A 17,737-nucleotide genomic window follows, 5' to 3' on the forward strand; every position below is an offset into this window, starting at 1 on the left:
AGCAGTAAGCCGTACGACACATCTGAGTACATATAGTGAGATGACGTAAGTCAGTACAAAGTCACGCGAGCAGTATTATATCTAGATTTACTCCTTTTATGAACAACGAGTAAATATTTAATTGATTGAAAATGTTGAAAAACTGAATGCGAAATAAAATCTTTAGCACACAAGCTGTTTGCCGTCAACGCTTAGAACGTGGCGTCGCCAAGCGTAATGTTTGACGTTCCATTATGTGGCGAAACTAATAAAACCTCATAAATCCCTTATTCAGAAGATAATATCATATAGAAAACATATGAAACTGCATTGAGTGAAATATTTAACTATACAGATAAATGACGAGGCAGTAAATCTACAGGAAACTGATAAACTGATTCTAGTGACACAATTTCTGCTGGCAGTATTACATGTAGGACACTGATGTACCAAATACCTGATGCCAGTAACGTCAAAATGGTATAACATCATTTTGGAGTGCTGTAATTGCTGGCTGTAGTAGCAGTTATCTGCTCGTAGTACATGCAGTTAACTGCTGTAATTGTTGGTGATTAATTGCTATTAAGTACTGGCAGTAGTAGCATTTAACTGCTGTAACTGCTGGCGGTAGCAGCAGTTAACTGTTATAACTGCTGGCAGTAGTAGCAGTTAACTGCTGCTACTGCTGTACTGCCAACTTCACGCCGATTTTTCTCCAATATTTTGTTTTATGCAGCGACGCGTAAATGTGTCGTTTAATGCAACCACTCTCCAAAGGTCCACCGATTTAGAGATATAATTATGTTACGCGCAAATATTATTGTGTTTTGGTTGTTTTTGTGTCAACCGTTTTCTTACTAAATTGATATACATTACAAAAGGATCAACATCAATAGTTCTTGCTATGTGGTATTTTATCTATAGACAAAAGATTTTTTTGAAAATTTTACACCAAGCTGATTTATTCGTTTTTATGAACCGCACAATGTCAATGTAGACTTTAATACTAGTTTATGTTTTAACGGTTATTTAATGATTAATATTTTGTTAAGAGATAAATATTTTAATGCATTTTAGAACATATTGCAAAAGTTCTGTCAGTTCGTGACTTGTGTGGAGATGTTGCTGCTGGTTTTAAAGCTGCAAAATCAACAAGGCGCTAAAATAAACTAGCAACTGAAGTGGAAATTTTCGTCTGTTGTTCTTTCGTACACAGTGTTATTGACATGGTTAATACATTTTATTTTAATTAACTATTTACTTGTGCAATCGTAATATATTTTTTATTCCTTCGAGAAAAAAGGTTTGAAAATAAAGTGATAGTAAAAAGCCGTTTTTAAAACATATGAACTTGCAGCGCCTCTTTTTTTTAATTTCGCACATAAAACATTTGAACTGTCCAGAAAATGTAATAAAATGTGCTTCACCTTTCATGACTCCTATTACAGGCTCGAGAGGAATTCTCGATAGAAAAAGGACTCCATGATCTCAAGGAACTAGAATTAATATAACTGGATCGGCGATTTACGGCATTTATCATAATGGTTAATCAAGTATACAATTAACGTTTTGAAGCATAAAATAAACCCGACAACGAAGCAACAGTACACCAGACCCGATTTGACCGGGATTATGGAAATTGCAATATCATATACACCTCTTCTGCACCACCGGCTTAAGCGGAACTCAGTTTTACAGTAACATTGAGTGGACTCCATGACCTCAAAGACCGGAATAAACAAGCAACACTGACAATAACATCTAAGTAAAACATTTTGAACTGCTTAGTGCCAAATGAAAACTGGTCAGTTGTTCTGCAATATTTGCTTCCGTAACTTACGTACACGAAATGTTGCTGTTGTAAAATCAATTTCCAGTCACCTTTATTAGAAATAAAAAAAAATAAAAGGATTTTTACGAAGAATATATATTATGATTTTACCAAAGTTATTGTGTATTTGATGCAGGGAACACCCCCACCCCCCATTTTCGTTACAAAATTTCAAAAAAAAATCCAGATGAATTGGATTTATAACTACCCTCATTTGAAATGTTGCATCAAATTAACTATTCAATATCAAGCAGGTAGAACATATGTATTATGAAATTAGGCATTCAGGAAAGAATTCCCTCAAAAAAAATCAAAGAGAAAAAAAACACACAAAAAATGCAGGCAGAGGATACTATAATTTGTTGCAGGACAGTAATTTGAATGAATTTTTTGCATTGTCGTAATATTTACAACTTGACGTATTATGATTCAGACTACACCTACAATCATTTCGATTGCTTTTACCTCTTTTATCAAATTATACCTATTTAGCTCATTCTCTGACATGATCCGGTCTAGCTCTGTAAACATGAAAAAAAGCTCCATGCACATTATCTTTTAATTGTTTGTAACTTTAACGTTTAAGAAAACTTCTCACAGCTGTTGGTATAGAGTTCTATAACACGAATCAATTTTAACCATAGAATTAAACGTAATTTTCCATATTTTTATGAACTTATTTAAAGAAGTACATTAAAATATCATCGAATACGAACACCAAAAATTAATAATTAGAAATTTGTAGGATCATCATGTTTCTAATGTATGCTTATTATGTTCGATATTGTTTGTAGCAAACAACACATGATGGCAAACAATTAAAGATTATAACAATACCATGAGAACAGGGCAACTTATGTGTGACAAATCACGCTTGCATACATCTCCCACAGAAATTAAAAAATATAAATAAACACCCGGCGTATGACATGAAAGTTCTTAGCCACAGAAAACATGCCTCAGTTTTACTCAACACTCTAGTCTCAATGCTATAAAAGTTTCAAAGTTAAGGACATACAGAACTTTTAAAGCTAAGTTTACCTGTGAAGGATACATTAAACTTAACTTAAAAAGAAATGAACGTGTATTGTTAGCTCAGTTTAGAACCGGAATTCTTCCACTTGGAATCAAAACCGCCCAAACAAAAATATCAAGTAACAAATGGTATCAAATCGTGAATAAATGGTGAACAATTGGGATTTGCCGATTTATTAACACCATTTGTTTACGATTCATTTAATGAATCGGAAGCAAATCGGGTTTTGCAGAGAAAGTCCCTCCCCCATTCATTGCAGATAACTGATTTGTTTACCATTCATTAGGAACAGATATTTTGTGCAGTACCATTTATTACCGATTCATTAAAAAGTAAAGTTGTGACTTTTGGGCGGGAAACTTGAGTATATTGTCAGCCATCTTTAATGCATTTTGGCGGGATAACTGAAATACACAGAGACATCACATCCTCTAAAATACTGGAATTTTAATTGTTATGGAGTAAGTGCAAATGTTTGAGTGTCTAATATAGTTGTAAAAGGACATGTTTAAGTGCATACATTAACTCTTTACACTATATTTGAAGCTGTTAAGTTTTTATGAAATAATTACAAGCTTGTCATATGTTTGCATGACAACTTTAAAGAAATTTTATAAATTAGATCTGATGTCCTAATATGTATCATATTTTTGAATTTTGCAATTGCTGTACTGTAAATAGAATCTATATATTTCATGTTGTTCTTTCCTTACTAGAACATTTAGTTTGCCATTTTTATAGTTAATGCTACCCTTTCTAGAGATTACAATTCGTCCTCAAACTTTTTGTACCCATGCTTTCGTCCCTTAAAAATAATGCTGAGTTATTAGTACGATTCATTACCGATTCATTAGCACGATTTATTACCGATTTATTAGTGCCACTGATTTCCAAATTCCTTTTATTTCAACTTCAGCATACCCGATTTGTTACGGATTCATTATTTAGCAAAACAATTTAAAGTCCTGATTTGTTACCGATTTATTAAACGATTTGTTTACGATTTATTACCGATTCATTAGCTCATTTGCATACCATTTGAATCGTGATTAAATCGTGAACAAATCACCCGATTTGTTTACCATTTATTACACTGATGTCATTTTGGTGAAATTTTCAACTTTGATGAATATATAAGCAAATCAAACAGGCATAAACTTGTCTTTTTGGTCCGAGGCCACCCAAGAAAAAAATTTCAGCTCATTTTGCACAAAATTTATTAAGGCTTATCATATGAGAAAGTAGTATGTTATATACCCAGTAATATTCAGCTGTCATTTTGTACATGTAAACTTTTACATGCTCCCATTTGTTGTCTCTTTAGAAGAAATATGCCACTTTCATTATTTTGCCTTTTGTAATATCGGAATCTAGTTATGGAAATGGTAGTAAAGCACAAGAGCATGTGATATAATTTTACAGGTTTGAAACTACATGTGTTATTTATCATTTTCATTTACAGCGTTAAACTGATATCGTTCATTAAAACCCGGTAAAACTTGAATTTCGAATTTTACTTCAAAATACAGAATGCAATGCTATTAAGTTATGTGTTAAATATGCTCATTATGACGTATCTGTAAAATACGTTAATATGAATTTAGATTATTCAAGTAATTTATATGGATTCTCATTAAATATATTAAATGGTTACAACTGCGTATTTGTAAATAGAGAGCGCTATGATTTTTCCATTTGTGCGTATTTGCGTTTAAATTTTACACTGTTAGTAAAGTGCCCTAGTCACGGTGCACAATCACGTGGTCTATGACGTCATGCTATAGGTATCGCGCCAAGCATTTTTTGTCAACAAAGCGTCGATTCAAGAAGAAAATTCGTCGTAAGTATTTTGTTACGAATTTTTGTAAAATGTCTTTAGTATGTTGCAAGTCCTTTTATAGATGCGTACCTCCGATCACACAGCATCTGTCCGTGTCTGCCTTAGTTTGGCTGGAAAACGGGACAAACTGACCAAAATCTCAAAATCGCTCTTGCTATTGCTCCAAGCTGATTCCAGAACCGCATTAAAACCAGCTTTCTTTTGCTGAAGTCTTCAAATGGCCGTTTTGGTTTGGTACTTTTTGTCTTCAAACATCCGCTGATTGATTATTTTTCACGTTAAAGGTGTTATTTTCAGGTAAAAACCAGGGATAAAAAGATATGATATTGCGGCAAGTTCTAAAAGATAAATGCTATCGCAACAAGCTGAAACTTTTATGTGCAATGACGGTGGCTTGAAAGGTTTGAGATAGATTTTCAGGATAAAACAAAGGCTTTAAATTATAGTAAATATGTTTATGTGTTAATATAGAGCAGTATATTCGCGAGGCTATTATTTTTTTATATACGCGATTTTCACTTTCTTTTAAAGCACACATTCAAGACACAAGCGTAATAATTATTTCTTGCTTAACGCACCGCTAAATATTCAAATAAATTTTAAAAATCTCGAAAAAATTACTTACGCAAAATCAACCCAGTTTACAGCTTTAGTATTCAATTTCCAAATTAGCTTTTTTCTCAATCATAATAAATAAGATGGCAAATAGTGTTTTTTATTTGCAGATTCAAACGCAGAATGGCTGATGAAGCTAGGACAAACGTGTGCAGCCAGCGTGGCAAGGCTTTCCGCCAGAGGCGAAATTTGCATACGCTCGAGAAAAGTCACACAGAAACGTTTCCCTAGGGGTTTCAGCTCTCGATAGGCATTGGTAACTATTTTCTGTAATTTTATATCTGTGTAGCAAATGGACAGAAAATGGGCCATATATGCGAAGCTTGAACTTTTAGTTTTGATAACATTCAGAAGCTTTTGAAAATAATGTGCATTTTCTTTAAAATTTTAACTTTATAAATTTTATACCTTGGACTCTCGAAGACGTGTGACACACTAAACTCATGTAGAAATAACTTAATGACCGAAGAACTGTAGTGTATGAATCAGTTTATTACAGGAGAATAAATACTAAAATTACAGCTGGTTAAAAATAAAACAGTTTACTTGTAAATCAATGGAAAATTATCAACCGATCCTTTACGTGTTTTGAGTGTATTTACGAAATATTTGATCTGTTTATCCTATGCTCAATTGCATCAGCATCAGCAACATTCAGAGGACGGCCGCCATACAAGCTCTTGGCCTCTCCTCTTGTGAATACAACAATTCTGAAGAAAATGACTATAATTTTGGTATATATCTATGACATGGTTCCCAAATATGCAGATAATTACTACAAAAGTGCATATTTTTAATTAATATATTTTATTTAAAATTTGGAAAGTATCACAGCATTATTTCTATTAATTTTCAGATGAAGAGAGCATAAGTTCACACTTAAACGTTCACGACAGGAGAGGGAACAATCCTCGGACTTTCAGTTCTGACATTTGCGGCTATCTGGTGGTGACCCGTTACGAACTCACCGAGCACATGCGCAGTCATGAAGACAACCGGAGTCTGCCTGCATACAATGTGGTGCATTGAATAAGCACAGGCCATTCCTGAATTGGGATATAAGGCAACGTCGCAGGAATGTTTGTGTAATTTAAACTAGTGAATACTTTGAAAAATTGATGAAGACATGTTGATCTCGAATTTTTAGTGGTGCATTCTGGTCATTGTGTCAAATAGCATTTTTGGCATGATGCAACCCTCGTGTCTCTCTATTTTTTTGTTCTTAAGCGGCTTTCAAATTCAAATATCTGTTACTATCAAAGCCATTGACTTGTAACATTAAATAGTTTTTTGCTATCAAAGTCTACACCAATGAAACAATTCCTGCTTCTTTGAATTTGACAGAGTTATGTCCGTTTCAATTAAGATTGTTTTGGTTAAAGATTTTGATAAAGTCAAATATCGCTGTTACTATCTAATTTTCTGACTTTTCTGAATTTTCGGGACATAATACATTATTTTACAATCATTGTTTAAGTATTATTATACATGAAGTTACATGTCTTTAAAATTGATAAAATTGAAGCTGACAGTTCTGGAATGTGTTAGTTGTAAAATGTTACAAATGTTTAAACGAAAAGTTCAATCTACATCATGATACATAGCCTTAAAGGCTTAAGAGAGTTAACTGAGTAATAACTAAAATTTTCAACATAAAGAAATTCTTCAAATTTTGTCTGTTGACTCATGATAATGTCTGAAATAGAATTTTGAAAGAAACTTCCGATGTCACAGTCTGAATTTTTAGTCGAAAAGAAGAAATGTCAATTAGCACGCCAACATGCTGTGTATCATCAGTTGTCGAGTCCAATTCTTACGCTAATTTCATTCCGCCTTGCACTGCTGTCCCACGAAACACCAAGGGATCCTTTTAACAGCATTCCTGTCTATGCTCATAGTAGCTACCTTTTATGCACAAGGCCCTAGTTCTCTTTGAGCGATCAAAGTCGTGGGCCCTGTAACAAGCAAAAAAGTAAAGACAAAAACTGGTAAGTCTTATAAGATTCAAATAAGACTTATTATAAATGCAGATGTGACGTGCCGTGTGCCTGCTATAACATGTCGCCACGTATTTAATCCCAAAGCAAATGAATACATACGCGTACTGCTTACGGCATGGCCAAGGGCGTCGATAGTTTTGTTTTGCTCATAGTTCCTTATGAACAGACTCAAATCGAGTGTTGGTTTTGTTTGTCTTGCTTTCGACTGGTCTCTTCAGAGTTTATTCAATTATTTTGTACTATGACGCCGTTTCCTATTAAGTTTGTTTGTTTTGCCGATGCAAAGGTTATTTCAGTGAGTTTACAGACTAGAATTTCCCCTAATATTATCATTATAGATAATAATTTTGGTAATGGTATTATTATTATTATTACTATTATCATTATTATTATTGTTATTATTATTTTCAAATCACTATAGGTTACAGTACAGCCTCTCCTGAGCGGCCCTCTGTTAAGCAAAACCCCCTCTATAACAACATATCAAAATTTCCCTCAGCTGAAATATACTATCAAATTTACCTTTTCAGAACAACAACCTCTACATAACAGTCAATATTTGTATCCAAGGGGTCTTGTTCTACAGAGGTTGCATTGTATTACCTGTCTTCCAATATACAACGTTTATTAGTGGGCAATCGTTGTATGGACCTGTCATCTGCTCGTCGCTCATATTTGTCCACCAGCTTGAAAACAGTCTCCCGGCTAGTTCGATAGCAAAAGGACCTGTAAAACAAGAATAGCTCGTATAATCCAATGTCTTATATTTTCTTAAAATATAAGTATCAAATACTTAATTTAGCATTTGCATTATCATTTAACCAGTTTCGTTTTTTCTTGGGACCCCATACATGTATCTTAAAATAATTATTTTCTCAGATGTATTGATTAGCCATTGAAATTTGTCATAATCTGTACAGTACTTTCTATGCGATATTTGATTTATATGACAATATTGGCTTAAGAAAGGTTTAAGCCTGTAGCGATATCATTGATCTTTCTCAGTAGCATAATCTTAGCTCCCTGTTTTTGCCTAAAATTGTATGTCCAGCAGCTGTATTTCAATGAAAGAGTACCAAGCGGTAATTGTGGAAATTAATGGGAGCAATGCCTTAAATTCCAAGTTAAAATTTTAGATTGTTGTAACATCATTTATCTTTTAAAACTAGCCGCGATGGCATATTTTTTTGCTCCGTATTTTGCCTATAAACTCGCATTATACACAAGATAAATTCGACTGACAGGTCGTGTTTAGATAAAAGAGTGATATGCGTTGATTTACGTATGAAAACTGATGGGAAAACGGACTTAAAATAACATTATCGTTTCAGCTTGTTGCGATATCATTTATCTTCCAGAACTTGCCGCAATAGCACATCTTTTTATCTTTGGTTTCACCTGAAAATAACACCTTTAACGTGAAAAATAATCAATCAGCGGATGTTTTGAGACAGAAAGTACCAAACCAAAATGGTCATCTGAAGACTTCAGCAAGAGAAAGCTGGTTTTAATGCGGTTCTGGAATCAGCTTGGAGCAATAGCAAGAGCGATTTTGAGATTTTGGTCAGTTTGTCCCGTTTTCCAGCCAAACTAAGGCAGACACGGACAGATGCTGTGTGATCGGAGGTACGCATCTATAAAAGGACTTGCAACATACTAAAGACATTTTACAAAACTTCGTGACAAAATACTTACGACGAATTTTCTTCTTGATTCGACGCTTTGTTGACAAAAAATGCTTGGCGCGATACCTATAGCATGACGTCATAGACCACGTGATTGTGCATCGTGTAGTGGCCGGGTGTTCTCTAAATCCTTGTTTATGTGTTTGTTCATTATAACGTACGTAAACACAAGCAACTATAATAAAAGATATCTTATCTTATCCTATACTGATAGTCAAGTATATTCGTATTTACCATATGAAACTCAAATTCTAATATGCTTGCCTCTGTTAAAATACACTTACGCTAAAATAACGTCACGTTAACCTGTGGTGACGTCAACGGGCGCGCTACCATATTTTATCTACTGTTCTAGATTAACTCATTAATACATGCAGCCATATCGCTGCTTAATTACTGGTATCAATTTTCCGATACATTCCTGAGCCACTTATCAATTTATCTGCTTTGTATGCCTGTGGATTTTCACTGATAATCAATAATCGATAAGATCTAGGCATCCTTTGATCAAAATTAGGGACAAACATCTGTTTACAAAAGATGAATAAAACTGACATTTTCACAGCTGATACTACAATTCATGATCTAATCAATAATTTAAAATTTACTATTATTTTGATTTGCAAAATTGTTTTACAGGTCAACTAAAGTAAATAAATATGGAAAACTGCAATATTCAAGAAAGATTGGACATAGAAAAACAGCCATTATTTGATTATTTTATATTTATTCAAATATCATCTATTGCTAAACTTTAAAGCAAATGACATTATGAAAGAACAAAATTATACTTTATTTAATAAAATTAAAAATATTGAATAAAAAAGAAAGATTCTGCGGTATAATAGAATGGGAAGATAAAACAGGCAATACCTACAAATAACTTTCTAATTCTGATATTTAGTGATGAGTATATTAATAAAACATGCTTAAATAATAAATATTTTGATTATTTCGATCGCTTCCAGGTTTTATAAATCTTTAGAATAAAATATTTTCATTGGTTGACTTTGACAGCAGTCCAGTCAATGGTACTCTTATAAACGTAAAATCACGTCACGTGGCATACAGTACTATCAGGCGGATAGCGCATTTATGCGATCTCCGGCATACACGCCTGTTATCTTTTGACGGATAAATACGACATGCGGTACTCGATACGAGTTAAAATGAACGCATAAATGCGATATGCGTCCTTAATGAGTTAAAGGCATATTAGAATTGAAATAATTTATAGCAAAACCGTGTTTTAACACTATTCATACACTCGGGCGGTAATACGTCGTACAAATAATTTCACTCGGGCTGCGCCCTCGTCAAATTATTACGCCCGACGTATAACCGCCCATCGTGCATAAACAGTACTAAAGCACTCCTTTGCTATAAATTATTACTTAAATACATGAAGAAACTAATGGCTATATTTTAAAGCATCACGGATGATACATAAAGCCTTTCGCCCAGCAAATATGCTGCATTCATTTCTAAAACACAGTATCAAGTCATTGTAGCAAAACTACTAATTTTCATTCATAGTTTTTTTCTAAAAGACAAAAAAGTTTAAACTTTCTTTAAATTCATAAACAGTCAAATATAATATAGACATTACAATAACAGATTTTATTTCGCATGCTTTAATAATTTTGTGAAATAAAGTACATTTTGTTAAAATGCAAATACTATTTTCAGATGAGTCCAAAATACTAGTTCCTAATAAATCAAAATGAGTACAAGACACATTTGTTTTTCATGAGTGCCATTTAACAAAATTTCAAAATCTGAATAAAAACTGTTGAAGCGATTACCTTTGACCAACTGAGCATATTGTGCCCATACACATAATGCTTTGGTGTTGCGACTTTAGGAGTGTCCTTTGTATCAATGAAATGTGTATATTCCTATTCGACATTAATCTCTGTTTTTTAAAATTTTGAGCAGTGGGTGATATTAAAATAAATGGTAAAAATGATCAGTGTCAAATTTCGTGATTTTATATCAAAGGTAAAGGTCACACAAGCAGGGCAGGATTCGTTTCCATTTCAACTTCTATGCGTGTACGAACTTAACCTTTTAGCTTGATGGACACGACTGATTCCGTGCAGTCTGATCAAGATCTGCACTGTTCGCTAATTAGTCAGTATCATTTTAGCACCACTTTAAACAGTTAATGGTACCGTCCAAAGTGAAAGATAGATAAGCTTGCAATAGAAATTTAGCATAATAAGGGTTAAAATAACTTTGTACAAATCGTCAGTTTAAGATGATGAAGCGTCGCCTGGTTATAACTTTGTATCAATTAATACTGAATGCACCTGTCGGTTGCTATGTTAACTGTTCAATGCGTCGTTACAGTCAGTTGTTCACCAATTACAATCCACATTGTCTAAAGAAAACTAATAAGTTTTGTCTCTGTTTTCAAAGATGGTAAACAAATAACATTAACACCTTCTATTGTTTCGTTTATTCATTTATTATATTCACTTCATTTATTGTTCATTCTAATAAAGTCTTTGCGGTTCCATTAAATTAAGTGTAAGATTCTTAAGAATGCATATCTGTATTTTTAGGTAATACGTTTAAGTCTTACTTCACATGCTTTGGTTTACATCGGCCACATGAACAAACAAAATGTTATTTACTATTACAATCAGTTCATCTACAATAATTTTCCGCACTGTCTATAAAGAGAACTAATAATTTTTGTATTTTTTAAAGATGGCAAACAAATAACATCTGACTTTTCTTTTGTTTCATTTGTTGCTCATACTACTAAATTCTTTGTGTTTGCGCAATAGGGAAACTTATTATGAGTATTTCATTTGTGGAAACATTAATGTCCTTCTGAAGAAGTGTGTTCTAAATTCTCATATGAACAGGAAATCATTGCGAGTGTGCTTAAAATGAAAATGAATGTTGAACGAATGGAAAAGGAAATAAAGAAAACACAGGAAGATATTTTGAAGGTGCTCGAAGATCAGAGAGAGAAAATGGAGAAGACTACATTAACTTGAGAGATATTCTTGTCGTCGTTATGGAGAACAAGACGGCAGAATTTGTCAAAGTTACGGAAGACAGAACGGCAGAAATGGTCAAATTCATAGAAGGTAATTATGAAAAAGGCTAATTGCTAACGGTATTTATCATTTTATCTGGTGGTAGAGTAATGTCAGTAGTAACTGTTTGTTTAAATTGGGTCATTTTTCGTTAGATAAACTGGAGTGTGACAGTGCAGAAAAGTACAGTTAAAATTAAAATGTCTAAAAAATATTTCGGTAACAAAAATTGATACGAGCTTGTGTTAAGTTTGTAAGTTTAATATCAATGTTCATCATAATGCTGAATACTGATAGAGGCTTGATATTCATGATAAAACTCATTTAACCATTCACAATGTCATTGAAAACTGATCATAGTCTCAAATAATTTCAGAATAAGCTAACGTTACCGAAAAGTCCAGGTCTATGATGGCATTTTCCGCAAAGGCAATCAAAAGCCAGATTCTGACAACAGCAAATCAAAATATAATTTTCGATACCGTAGTTACCAATATTGGCAACGCTTATAACAAAACGTCCGGTGAATTCATGGCACCTCTCTCTTTCTGGAACATACTACATCTTCTCTAGCATTCGTTTTTAGAATGAAGATGAGTTTTGGGCTTTCATTGCAGTTAATGGCATTAGGGAAGTAAATCTGAACAAATGAGGTACAGGTGATCGACATGGAATGGGAGCCAAGCTGTCATTATAGAATTGAATACAGGTCATATAGTCGCGATGAAGGACTACTATAACGATGAAAGGGCATATGGCGATTATCATAAATATTAAGTGGATTCTTGCTGTATTATAAAATTTCAAAAACTTGTTTTATTTCATATTGTTATAAACGTATTATATCATCAGCTGTCTAACCAATGCTTGTGTGTTTACACGGTGAAATTTAGATGAAGTAAAATTTAAGAGGAGGGAACATACGCAATATATTTTGCATCACTTTGTTACATATTTGCGATGTTTTATTTCAGTGAAATTCTATTCTTACATAGTTTGGTAATGATCATTGTACTTTCACTAAATTCACTGATAATTAATAGTCAAAGGAATCTGAACCACCGTTATCATAATAAACACTCTTGTACTAATTATAAAATGTAGCTGCATATAAAAACGTAATAATATTTTCAATCGTATGAAATAAATGAACCCATGTTATATTGTTATGTACAGCTAGGAACATGCACGTTAAAGTTGATATATTGTATGAAAATGTCTGTTAAATCTTAAAGATTTAAATTGCGCTTGCTTATTTTTAAACAAAAACTTTAACTTGCTAATTGTTTTGACATATTTCAAGGTTGATACTACATAGATGTTAAAATTTAAACTTGTGAGTCAGAGGATGTTTACTTATGAATTGGTTGTATCTGTCTAAATAAAAGTTCATGTCTGCGGAAAAGACAGCTTAAGTTTCGATGAACATCTGTACTTAAAATTTTAATTTGCAATACACCGTATTACCCACTTTTCATTTCCTGAAAACATAGTCAAAGATGGATGAAACACGCGTGAATTTCTCTTTCTTTTATGTTTTATTTTATATTGCATACTTTACCGTGGCTCTGGAAAGCGAAAAGTCTTGCTCTAAATTTCCGCTTGAGCACGATATGTTATCTAAAATGGTGAGAATGGAGTTAAAAATGGAACAGATGGAGATTGAAATGATGAGCCATAGAGAGAAAATGGAGAAGTTTTCCAGAAACTACGCCAGTATGAGAGACATCCTCGTCGTTGTGATGGAAAACAAAACTGCTGAGTTCGCTCGAGCAATGGAAGCTAAAATTGTGGAGAACGTAACATTTATTTCCAAAACAGATTGCTAATCTACTTTTTCTTTCTATTACACCTTAACTATCTCCATTTGACAAAGTTATTGTACCCTGTACTTCTAAGTTTTCGGTTAAATTCAAATTTCCCACATTCATGAAGGGTGTCTTGCAGACACCCTTAGCCGGTAAAGCGGGAAGTAGGATTATTACTTTGAAATGCCATATGTGCCAAATTGAATATACTTATTTTTGTTCGAAAGTAAGACGCACAGACACAGTTAAGGTTATACATCGTCTTCTTAGCTTTAACCACAATTACCATCTGAATATTACATAACGAACAGGAAGGTATAAGCAAAAAGTCATTAAAGTCCGCAAACCAGTTTCCTCACATGCACGTTCGGGCATTCGAACTTATACAAGCTCATCTGCCTCAACCACACGGTCACAGTGGCCCAGTAATAAGCTAATGTAATAAATATTTTTTGTTGTTGGGTTTAACGTCGCACCGACACAACCATAGGTCATATGGTGACTTTCCAGCATTTATAGTAAAGGAAGGCACCAGGTGTCCCTACGTGCATGATTTCATCCCAGGCGGGCACCTGGGTAGTACCACCGACTTTCCGAAAACCAGGTGGATGACGTGAGGAATTTAGTGTCCCAAATGAGGCTCGAACCCACATCGGTGAGGAGCAAATGATTCGAAGTCAGAGACCGTAACAGCTCGGCCACGAATGCCCCTGTAATAAATAAATAAAAGGTGCACTCAAGATTCATCAAGTAGAGAGCAGTTACACTTGCTTAGGGCCTTTAACTATCTCAAGGTATGTTAGTTTTGGTGCATTGTGCTTCATGTTTGGAAAACTATTTTTTTTTTTAAATTCATGAAGATCTAATTAACTTTGTACTCCATACATATATTTATCAGAAGTAATATATCAGTGTAGAATAACTGAACAAATAAAGTAGGAACTGTAAATGTTTTAAAAGCGATTCGGTAACTGCCCTTCTGTTGAACTAAAGTGATTAATTTAAATCTCTTCTCAAACTTCAGGACTAAACGCAGTAGATAAGCGCAGGTCCATCGTGGCGTTTTCTGCAACTGAAATGAGTCATCAAACGGTGACAGGAGTAAATCAACCTTTCCTTTTTGAATCCGTAATAACCAACATTGGTAACTCATATAACTACTCTTCCGGTATTTTTGTGGCACCGGTCTCCGGGACTTACGTTTTCTACAGCAGTATCCTGTCTGTGAATGGAGATGCATTTTGGGCATATATAGCAGTAAACGGAGCTATAAAGGTACGCCTGTATGAAACCGCGTATGACGGGTGGAGTTCTGGTATGGCTAGTCAAGCAGTTGTTGTAGAACTAAATTTAGGTGACTGTGTGTCCGTGAACAACGTCAAAAGTGGAGAGAATGCGTATGGAAGTACATACTCAACATTTAGTGGATTCTTGCTTCATTAGATTCAGTTATCACCTTCTGAATTAAAATGCTTGGTTTAGTATGCATGACTCACTAGTGTTCAGAAGAAAATTTAAAATTATTTTGTTCAACTAACCATTTGTTAACACGTTTGTTACAGTTCTAGTAATAACTATGTTTTTCTGATTTATCTCAATAAAGTACAATTGTGTGGATGTATTGTGGCCATTTGAAGTATTTGAAGCAACGGAATAATTATTTACAACACAAATAAGGCTTTCTATCATTTATGATGAAATATCCCCCACACCACCCCACCCACACGCCTTCTCATATGACGCCAGTACTGCTTTTGTACAGGAAGCAGACTCCAGAGTGGAACAAGTAAGCTTGAATAATTAAGTAAACTAGTTACTCTATCCACTAACGTTTGCATGCAAAACTCAATTAGAGTCTTAATTTGATTAATTTTTTTTGTTGAATACATCTAATTAATGAATATCTCAAATGCGCTATATTTGATCATCATTATGATAAACTTACATCTTATTTAGACAAATACTTAGAAAAGAAATATTACTAATTGTTTCATTATTATTTGACCACTTGGTGATAAATTGTGTATTTTTCAAAAACTATGATACTTGTCAGGCAAAGTCGCTTTGGGTTATGAAACCTTGATCAAGTATGATTGGCTTTCTGTCCAGTTCCTTTATAGTATTCATGTAATGACTTGAACAATCAAATATGTTTAAACCAAGTGTGAGACAATGAGCGATCAAAAGCTTGCTCCAATCGCACGATATGTTAGGCATTTGCAAATATATGGAGTTTAGTGCATTTCGGCGGCTATTTTGGCGGCCATCTTAGATTTCTGGGAGGACACCATGACTTGAGACCATCACCCTTAATCTTTTTGTACCCCAGATAGTCACTATAAATTTTAATTTTAAATAAATAAAGTTGATTAGATAACCTCTCATGTACACAAAACGTTAATATCCTCTCAAGAAAGCCCTCACTTTCCGCACTCCTATATTTCACAGTTTTATTTTCAAAATTTAAGATATGATTGAGCAACCGAAATAAATGTAATAAAAAAGATTATCTTGCAGAGTGCTATTTGATTTGGAGGTGTGGAATCTACAGTGATTTTAACGTTTTTTTCTTCTGTCTCCTCAGGTAATTTTTGATCTGATTACCTTTTGAAAGAATGGTCAGAAAACTGCACTTGTTCATTACTTAAAACGGAACTGGCCTGCAGGATTTTACAAGTTTGGAAAATAGTGCAAAAATACAAAAGATTGTCCAATTTTTGTAAGCGTAAAGTACACTGTACGGGACATCGTGCCCGTGTACAAGTCTTTAATGTCAAGTGACTTGTGGTTGCATTATCTGTAATGTTATGTGAATCAAAATAAATGTTGACTGTAATACTCATGCGCTCTATACTGTAAATATTAACACGACCCGATTTGTTTTCCTATTAAACAAAGAAGACTGAATATTGTGTATTATTATGCAATAATTCATTTTGGTACGTCACAATTATTATAGCATCAAACGTTACAGCGCCGCGCTGGAAAAGAAACCCACACAAAACAAGTAAGTATTTGGGGCATGTCGTCAAGGATGTACATAATAATCCTTGAAAAAACGTATTAGAATCGAAATGGTATGTCTCAAACATTGATTTGCTCTTGAATAAAATCATAGATCATTGTTAAGATGCGAATTATTACATCACGAAGGCGCAACTTGGGCTGCGCCCTCGTGATAGTAATTCACTCGCATCTGAACTCCAAACAATGATTTTATTCAAGGACAAATCACTGTTTTGGATACTTTATTTCTTAAGCAAAATAAACACTTGTTTTATACTCTTGTTTTATTAGCAAACATAAGTTACATATTCTATTTTTACCATACAATATCTGGTCATATCCAGTTAGGAAATCTGCATCTAGGGCCACACAACTAAATAGTCACATATTTATCCAAACCCTGAAATGACAAACATAGTTCTAAAGGTATCGCCACCCATATGGGAAACTGGTTGTGTTTATAAGTTTATTTGAAATACGGTTGTGACGTAATCCTTTGTTGGTTTTGTTCATAATATAGATTGTTGTACCTACAGGATTATTTTCCTACAACTATCTATTATTCTCACACGGCCAGCTAATAACCTACATGCTTTTAGAGCAAAATTTATCGGGTTATTCTGCAATAAACCGACCTTGACCTGTGCTGTGCGCGCACCGTGTTTTGACCAAATGCTGCGGCGTAGCACGCAGTTGTAATTTACGTTTGATGAAAATACTCCTCTGATTCTCGTTTAACGCCGTATTAGAATCGAAATAATAAGTATCTAAATAAGGTTTATCATAGAATAACCCTCGTAGCACGCAGCTGTAATTAACGTTTGATGAACATATTCCTCTGATTCTCGTCTAACGTTATTTTAGGTAAGTCGTATTAGAATCGA

At 33.8% G+C, this 17,737-nt stretch overlaps 1 long non-coding RNA gene across 1 annotated transcript; it reads left to right on the forward strand.

Annotated features, from left to right (window-relative positions):
- The first annotated feature begins 4,586 nt into the window (after positions 1–4,586).
- LOC128556034 (uncharacterized) lies at positions 4,587–6,568 on the forward strand. The gene is made up of 3 exons (XR_008370403.1): positions 4,587–4,686; positions 5,412–5,557; positions 6,158–6,568. It is a non-coding gene; the product is annotated as an uncharacterized LOC128556034 (long non-coding RNA).
- Positions 6,569–17,737: the final 11,169 nt, after the last annotated feature.

The sequence above is a fragment of the Mercenaria mercenaria genome, chromosome 3 (genome assembly GCF_021730395.1).
Source record: "Mercenaria mercenaria strain notata chromosome 3, MADL_Memer_1, whole genome shotgun sequence".
Taxonomy (NCBI): Eukaryota; Metazoa; Mollusca; class Bivalvia; order Venerida; family Veneridae; genus Mercenaria; species Mercenaria mercenaria.